An 8,657-nucleotide genomic window follows, 5' to 3' on the forward strand; every position below is an offset into this window, starting at 1 on the left:
GGAGGATTCTGGAGTGTTGGTGGAGTGGTGTTGAGATTTGGAGGAGGGTGGTGAGGTCCTGAATAGTTTGGGCAGGTCTTGCAGGAGAGGATTAAGGGAGGTTTCTTGGAGGAGGTGTCTGAATTAGTTTTCGAGGAGATTGGGGCAAGTCTTGGTGGTGCTGGGACAACGAGGTAAGGCAATAGACTCTGAACTAAGGTAGCTCCACAACAGAGTCACCAGTTTTTCCAGAGCTAAGGAGAAAGAGACCAAGTTTTATCAACTACAAGTTAACTCATCCAAGTACCTTCCCTTCATTCATGCCATACAAATTGTTATTACAATATGCCTAAAGTATTTTTCTCTCTCTTTTTCTTCCTACTTCATTTCTTCTTCCCTAACTTTCTGTCATTCTTATGGTACACCCTGATTAATTCAGGGCCATCTCCTGCCTCTGAGCTCAGGAAATTCTGAGAGGAATTGAACATGGGTTGGCCTTACACAAGGCAAGCACCTTACATGCTACCTTTCCAGCCCTGCAATATTGATACAATATTTTTAAGTACAGGTTCAGAGCAGTAGTATCCTGGGGATGTTCTAGCCTTGCACAAGGCCTATCTTGGTTGGATACAGGGCATCTCATATAATCTGTTGAGTAACACTGGGGGTAATTTCTGAGTGCAGAGCCAAGAGTAATTCTTCATAATTTCTAGGAGTGGCTATATATTAAAATGAGAGAAGTTTTAATTACAGATACATCACAATTAATTCACATTAAATTTCTCCCAGAGGAGAGAGCAGATGACATGATACTCTACCTAGAAAACCCTAAAGTCTCTACGAAAAATCTTCTAGAAACAATAGACTCATAAAGCAGGGTGGCAGGCTACAAAATTAACACACAAAAATCAATGGCCTTTCTATATACCAATAGTAATAAGGAAGAAATGGACATTAAGAAAACAACCCCATTCACAATAATGCCACACAAACTCAAATATCTTGGAATCAACTTGACTAAAAATGTGAAGGACCTATACAAAGAAAACTATAAAACTCTGCTCCAACAAATAAGAGAGGACACGCAGAAATGGAAACACATACCCTACTCATGGATTGGCAGGATTAACATCATTAAAATGGCAATACTCCCCAAAACTTTGTACAGATTTAATGCGATCTCTCTAAAGATACCCATGACATCTTCAAAGAAGTGGATCAGGCACTTTTGAAATTCATTTGGAACACTAAGCACCCTAGAATAGCTAAAGCAATCATTGGGAAAAAGAATATGGGAGGAATTACTTTCCCCAACTTTAAACAGTACTACAAAGCAATAGTTGTCAAAACAGCATGGTTTTGGAATAAGGATAGGCCCTCAGGTCAGAGGAATAGGCTTGAATACTCAGAAAATATTCCCCACACATACAATCACCTAATGTTTGATAAAGGAGCAAGAAATCCTAAATGGAGCAAAGAAAGCCTCTTCAACAAGTGGTGTTGGCACAACTAGCTAGCCACTTGCAAAACATTAAACTTAGACCCCCAGCTAACATCATCTACAAAGGTAAAATACAAATGGATTGAGGACCTCAATATCACACTCAAAACCATAGGATATATAGAACAGCACATAGGCAAGACACTCCAGGACATTGAGACTACAGGCATCTTCAAGGAAGAAACTGCACTTTCCACGCAAATGAAAGCAGAGATTAACAGACGGGAATATATTAAGCTGAGAAGCTTCTGTACCTTAAAAGAAATAGCGCCCAGGATACAAGAGCCACCCACTGAATGGGAGAAACTATTCACCCAATACCCATCAGTCAATGGGCTAATCTCCAAAATATACAAGGCATTGACAGAAATTTACAAGAAAAAAACATCTAATCCCATCAAAAAATGGGGAGAAGAAATGGACAGACACTTTGACAAAGAAATACAAATGGCCAAAAGACACATGAAAAAATGCTTCACATCACTAATCATCAGGAAGATGCAAATCAAAACAACTATGAGGTACCACCTCACACCCCATATGTTGGCACACATCACAAAGAATGATAATAAACCGTGTTGGCAGGGATGTGGAGAGAAAGGAACTCTTATCCACTGCTGGTGGGAATGCCACCTAGTTCAACCTTTATGGAAAGCGATATGGAGATTCCTCCAAAAACTGGAAATCGAGCTCCCATATGATCCAGCTATACCACTCCTAGTAATATACCCCAGGAACACAAAAAATAATACAAAACCCCCTTCCTTACACCTATAGTGATTTCAGCTCTATTTACCATAACAAGACTCTGGAAACAACCAAGAAGCCCTTCAACAGACAAATGGCAAAATAAAATGTGGTACATATACACAATGGAATATTATGCAGCTGTCAGGAGAGATGAAATCATGAAATGTTTTCCTATCCATGGATGTACACGGAATCTATTATGCTGAGTGAAATAAGTCAGAGAGAGGGAAAAACACAGAATGGTCTCACTCATCTATGGGTTTTAAGAAAAATGAAAGACATTCTTAGAATAATAATTTTCAGACACAAAAGAGAAAAGAGCTGGAATTTCCAGCTCACCTCAGGAAGCTCACCACAAAGAGTGATGAGTTTAGTAAGAGAAATAACTACATTTTGAACTGTCCTAATAATGAGAATGTATGAGGGAAATGGAGAGCCTGTTTAGAGTACAGCAGGGGTCGGTTGGGGAGGAGGGAGACTTGGAACTTTGGTGATGGGAATGTTGCACTGGTGATGTTCTATCGTGTATGTAATCAAGGTGTTTAAATAAAATATATATTAATCTTACCCAGTTAAGGTTATTGTGAAGTCAGTTCCAGAAGTTTTCCTGGCTGTTTTAGAACTATGTAATAACTTTCAGTACCTGAATAATAGCACACACACTGCCCAAACTTCAATCACTGTGCAGCATGGATTCATTATTTTATGTATAAGTCAGATAGAAATCTAACTCACTCTTTCAAAGTCTCACTTAGAATTTTAGGGTCCTCAGTCTTCCCCCCAACCTCTGTAATCTAGGGGGGAGGTGCATGGGGAGGAGGGCAGGCAGATATCTCGCTTCCAATTTCGCCTTTGATTCTGGAGGCCAGCTCCTGCCAGGTATGTGGTTTGGAGAGGCCCCATGCCGGAGGCCTTCTCTCTAGTGGAAATGCTGGGAGGCTTGGCGGGCCCTCAGCCATCCCACTCTTTCTCCCCTGGACTTCAGGACTTCCCTGAGCACTGGCCCATTTGGACACTATAGGGGTTATCAGGCTTTCCCCCTAACTCTCCCCACACTAATGGGAATGCGTTTTGTGAGGAGGCTGGGCCATTTTAGCACTGGTTTATGTTGGGACAGTCACTGGAAATTTTTTTCTCCTTGGTCTCCATTTCAAAAACCATTTGTAGGCTAGTGTCTTCACACGTACAATATATGTTGATAGTATTATATGCATATAGTTTATATATGCATAATATTCATCTTGTATTGTGACCTTGATACTGCTCTACAAAGTTCATTTCTAATCTTTTACTGCCTCAGTCCCAACCATTATTTTCCCCCCAGTTACCCATGTAGGTGTAGCTCGTGACATGAAGCTCACCACATAGAGTGATGAGTGCAGTTAGAGAAATAACTACACTGAAAACTATCATAACAATGTGAATGAATGAAGGAAATAAAAAGCATGTCTCGAGTACAGGTGTGGGTGGGGTTGGGAGGAGGGAGATTTGGAAAATTGGTGGTGGTAATCTTGCACTGGTGAAGGACGGTGTTCTTTACATGTAATCATACAACTGCAATCATATTTGTAATCACGGTGTTTAAATAAAGATAATTTAAAAAGAATATTTTTTTGGTTTCTGAGCCACACCCTGTGACTGTCAAAGGTTACTCCTGACTATTCTTTCAGAAATTGCCACTGGCTTGGGTGACCATATGGGATGATGGGGGATCGAACTGCCATCCATCCTTAGTGCGTGCAAGGAAAATCTCAAAATAATTTTTCAACTCTCCAGCCCCTTTACTTAGAATTTTTTAAATTTTATTGTGGTAAAAGCAAATTACAAATCTTTCACATTAAAATTTACGGCACATAATGATAAAGTATGAAATTTTAAACCATATTACTTCTGGTGTTTTCCCTTTTGTTTGCTGTAATTAATAAAATCCAAATAAACATCTTTACAACTGAATTTTTGGAGAAAATTTTTGTTTTGTAATATATTCCCTTGAAATCATGTGTAAAGATATTTCTTTTTATGCAAGTGTTTGATATGCAGGGTCTGGTGAGTCCGTTTCTGTGACTGTAGGTAAAAGTCCAAGATAGAGTTTATAGGACTAACATGGTCTCTTTCAGTTGACTGCCTGCAAGCCAAAGTTATTTCAAGGGCCTGAGAGCCAGTATGGCTCATAAACCAGTTGATTTGTGCATGGCTGCTCAATCCCAACAACCGTATGATCACTCAAGCACAACTAGGAACGAACTCTGAGCACTATTAGGAGTAAGCCCCAAAGAATGGAGTTTGTAAAGAAGTGGGATAGAAAACAACATAAACCAGAAATTAAAATATATTGAAAACAAGAGGAAGTGCAGGGCCATTGCAAATATACAGCAGGGAGGGTGCATGCCTTGCACTTGCTGGGAGTAATACTTGAGCATACAGCCAGGAGTAATCCCAGAACACTTCTGGGTTGTCCCCAAAAGCAAAAAATGAGGAAATAAAAAAGTCAAGACCTTTTTTTGGATTTTTTTGATCACTCCCAGTGATTCTCAAGGGTTATTCCTGACAATGCGTTCAGAAATCTTTCCTGGCTTGGGGGACCATATGGGACACTGGGGGATCAAACTCTGGTCCGTCCTTGGTCAGCCACATGGACGGCAAACACCCTAATTCTAAGCCATTGCTCCAGCCCCAAAGTCAATAATCTAACTTAAAAGTGTGCTTATTGTAGTGGCAGACTATAGAGTGGGGAGATTCCTGGGCACTTTGGTGTAAGGAAGTTGACACTGATAGTGAGATCAATGCTGGAACATTGTATGTCTATAACTCAACTATGAATGTCTGTTCAACAGTGTGCCTTAGTACAATCAAAATATAAAACTTAGTTGAAACAATTAAAAAGCTCGTATTGAACTTGCCTTGCATGCTCTTGAACAACTCAGGTTCTATACTCAACACGCTATATGATCTTGGAGCCTCTCCAGGAATGATCTCGGAGAGAAGAGACAGAACTAATCCTGAGCAACACTTGGAGTGACCCCAAATAAGCAAATGTTCACCCTCTTCGTAAGCAATATGCGAGGGTGCAACATCTGGTGATCATATCCTCATCAACAATGAGCACCCTTGATAGGTCAAAAGCACACCAGAAAATCAAAAATCCTTAGACCTCCCCTGAAGCCATCCAAGTTCTAGAAGACGAAAACAGCGACAAGGAAACACAAAACTTATCTTTCTTTCTCTCTGTTTCTCTACCTCTCTCTATATCTCTCAGTCTGTCTTTTTCTCAGTCTCTCTTTTATTCTCTCTCCCTCTGTCTTTTTCTCTGTTTCTTTCTGACCTCGTCAGCTATATGATAGGAAACCTAAGGCCACACTTACAACACAATCTATGTGAAGGAACCTTTGCCTCATTGGCGCTATATCATTTAATGTCAGATTTAGCTATTGGCCCCACCGCTTCAGAGCACCTAAACTCCCAGCCAAGAGCAGGTAGGCAGTTTGAGGTAGTACACTTTAAGCTGTGCCCACTAATTTCAGCCATTTCTGGCAACCTCCTCCTCTTGCTGGTCAGACCAGCTCTTTGTGACTACCAGACATGAGCCAGTCATCTTCGAGCTCCTGAGAGATGGGACGAGCAATGAGCCAGGAATCTTTGAGCTCTCGATACACTGGATGAGCCATGAGCCAGGCATCCTCGAAATCCCAAGAGACAGGATGTGCCATGAGCCAGGCATCTTCGATCTCCCGAGAGAATATAGAGTCATGAGACAGTCACTTTCGAGCTCCCAAGAGATAGAAAGGAGGAAGGCATATACCTCGAAACCTCAATCAGACAAGGGTCCAAGGTGAGACAGGGTTACAACCTAAGTACCTCCACTTCCCAACAATGCCCTGCCCTTCAGCTCCTGCCCTGACCTGGCATCTGCCCCATTCCATTAGTCCTAGTCCCCTCAACCACAGTATCTTTCCCACCCCAGTGTCCTTTTCTGCTTTCATCTCAGGTCTCCAAACAAAGAAAGGGAAAGGACGAAAAGGCCCCCCAAAACATTTTCTATTTCAACCAAAGTATAACTACTTTCAATGAGAAGCTGATTTGCTACCAATGCCTAACCTTGATGGAAGCCTCAGCCCAGTTATCGGAACCAGAAGTAGCGCCCAGCACTTTCAGAGAGCAAAAGAAACACCAGTGCTTCAGTGAACATACATAGGTGTATACATATCTTTTGATTTAGTAATTTTGGACAATTTTTGATTTGCAAATATTTGGGGAAATTTTCAGTTTTATTTTATTCATTGATTCAGAAATGAATTCTTCTGAAAAGAAAAAGTTTTGTTACTTAAAGATGCTTAAAGAAGTTTAAAGAAAAACCAGACATTATTAAGAGCCCCAAATTTTCTATTTTAGAAAATGTTCTCTACGTGTTCTGATAAGAATGTTATTTAGATGATGTTGAGCAGGTGTTCTATGAATGCCCATAAGGGCAAGGTGGTTGATTATTTACGTTTTCCTTATATTTACTGGTTTTTCCTTTTTGGGCCAAACCCAGAAATACTCAGGGGTTACTCCTTGATCTGCATTCAGTAATTAGTTACTCTGGAAGGAGCTTGGGGGACTGAATGTTATGCCAAGGATCAATCTCAGGTCAGCCATGTGTAAGAAAAATGTCATTCCCAACGCCCCATCACCATGGACTACTACACTTAATGATTCTGTATTCTATCAAAGATACTAAAATGTCCAAATAAAATTGTGTACTTGTCTGTTGATCATATAGATTTTTAGTTCTCATTAATACTTAATATTTTATTATCATGTATGTAATATAATTACAATGGGTTAAAATTGATGGTATTTTTCCTAGAACTCACCATTTTATTTATTCTTTTAAATATAAATTACTGTATTTAAAGACTTTCACTAAAGCATCACATCATTGGCATTGTTGATATATATTTCTTTGGAGATAAATGGAAGTGAGAAAAATGTTTTAGTTTCTGGGTCATACCTGGCAGCATTCAGGGGTTACTCCTGCCTGTACTCTCAGAAATCGCACCTGGCAGGCTCGAGGAACAATATGGGATGCTGGGATTCGAACCACCATCCTACTGCATACAAGGCAAACACCCTACCTCCATGCTATTTCTCCTGCCCCAAGTGAAATTATACTTAAAAAAGGAAAAAAGGCTCACCTCTGCCGACTCGGAACTTCCTGCCTCGCTGGCCGGTCTCGTGGCTCCTGCATCGGTGGCTTTTCATGGAAGAAATGTCAGGAGAAAGTGTGGTGAGCTCAGCGGTGCCGGCAGCAGCGACCTGCACCACCTCCTTCAAGGGCGCCAGCTCCAGCTCCAAGTACATGAAGCTGAACGTGGGTGGGGCGCTCTACTACACGACCATGCAGATGCTCACCAAGCAGGACACCATGCTCAAGGCCAAGTTCAGCAGCCGCATGGAGGTGCTCATGGACAGCGAGAGCTGGATCCTCATTGACTGATGCGGGAAGCACTTTGGGACCATCCTTAACTACCTTCCAGATGATGCTGTGCCCTTGCCTGAGAGCCTCCGGGAGATTGAGGAGCTGCTGGCAGAAGCCAAGTACTACCTGGTGCAGGGCCTGGTTGAAGAGTGCCAGGCAGCACTGCAACAGAACAAAGATACTTACAAGCCTTTTTGCAATGTCCCCGTGATCACCTCGTCCAAAGTAGAGCAGAAACTTATAGCAACTTCAAATAAGCCGGCCATGAAGCTGCTGTACAACAGGAGTAACAACAAATACGCATATACCAGCAACTCAGATGACTACATGTTGAAGAACATAGAGCTGTTTGAGAAGCTGCCCCTGCGCTTCAATGGGCAGGTCCTGTTCATCAAGGACATCATTGGGGACGAGATCTGCTGCTACTCCTTTATGCCAGGGTCATTAGATCGCCGAGGTCTGCTGCACCTCCATCGTCTATGCCACCAAGAAGAAGCAGACTAAGGTTGAGTTCCCGAAAGCCAGGATCTATAAGGAGACAGTGAATATTTTGCTCTATGTGGTCCAGGAAGGCCGAGGGCCTGATAACACACTGCTGGAAGCTACGGGCGGATCAGCTGGGCATTCCCACGACCATGACGAAGATGAGGAGCCAGAGTGGGAGCAGATCGAGCAGGTCTGGAGGATCCACATCAAGCGACCCGATGACTGGGCCCACTTGCACCAGTGAGCAGCTGGTCCTGCCTTGCCCGGCCCACCACACCCTCCTGCCTCCTGCCTCACTGCATTTGGTCCTCGCCAGCACCCGGAGCCCCAGAGACCCTGATAACGAGCCAAACGGTTCTTCTGCTACTTCCTGACAAGGTGGATTGTCTGTAGGCACATGAGCAGCTCTCCAGTGGGGCTAGGCTCCTGTCTTTCTCCCAGGACAAGGATGCTAGGGTGGGACACAGTGTAAGCCTGTGTCGA

The 8,657-nt window shown here is 42.4% G+C and overlaps 1 pseudogene; it reads left to right on the plus strand.

The window, feature by feature from the left end:
• The first annotated feature begins 7,452 nt into the window (after positions 1 to 7,452).
• LOC125999455 (BTB/POZ domain-containing adapter for CUL3-mediated RhoA degradation protein 3-like) lies at positions 7,453 to 8,434 on the plus strand (annotated as a pseudogene).
• Positions 8,435 to 8,657: the final 223 nt, after the last annotated feature.

Source organism: Suncus etruscus, chromosome X (genome assembly GCF_024139225.1).
Source record: "Suncus etruscus isolate mSunEtr1 chromosome X, mSunEtr1.pri.cur, whole genome shotgun sequence".
Lineage (NCBI taxonomy): Eukaryota > Metazoa > Chordata > Mammalia > Eulipotyphla > Soricidae > Suncus > Suncus etruscus.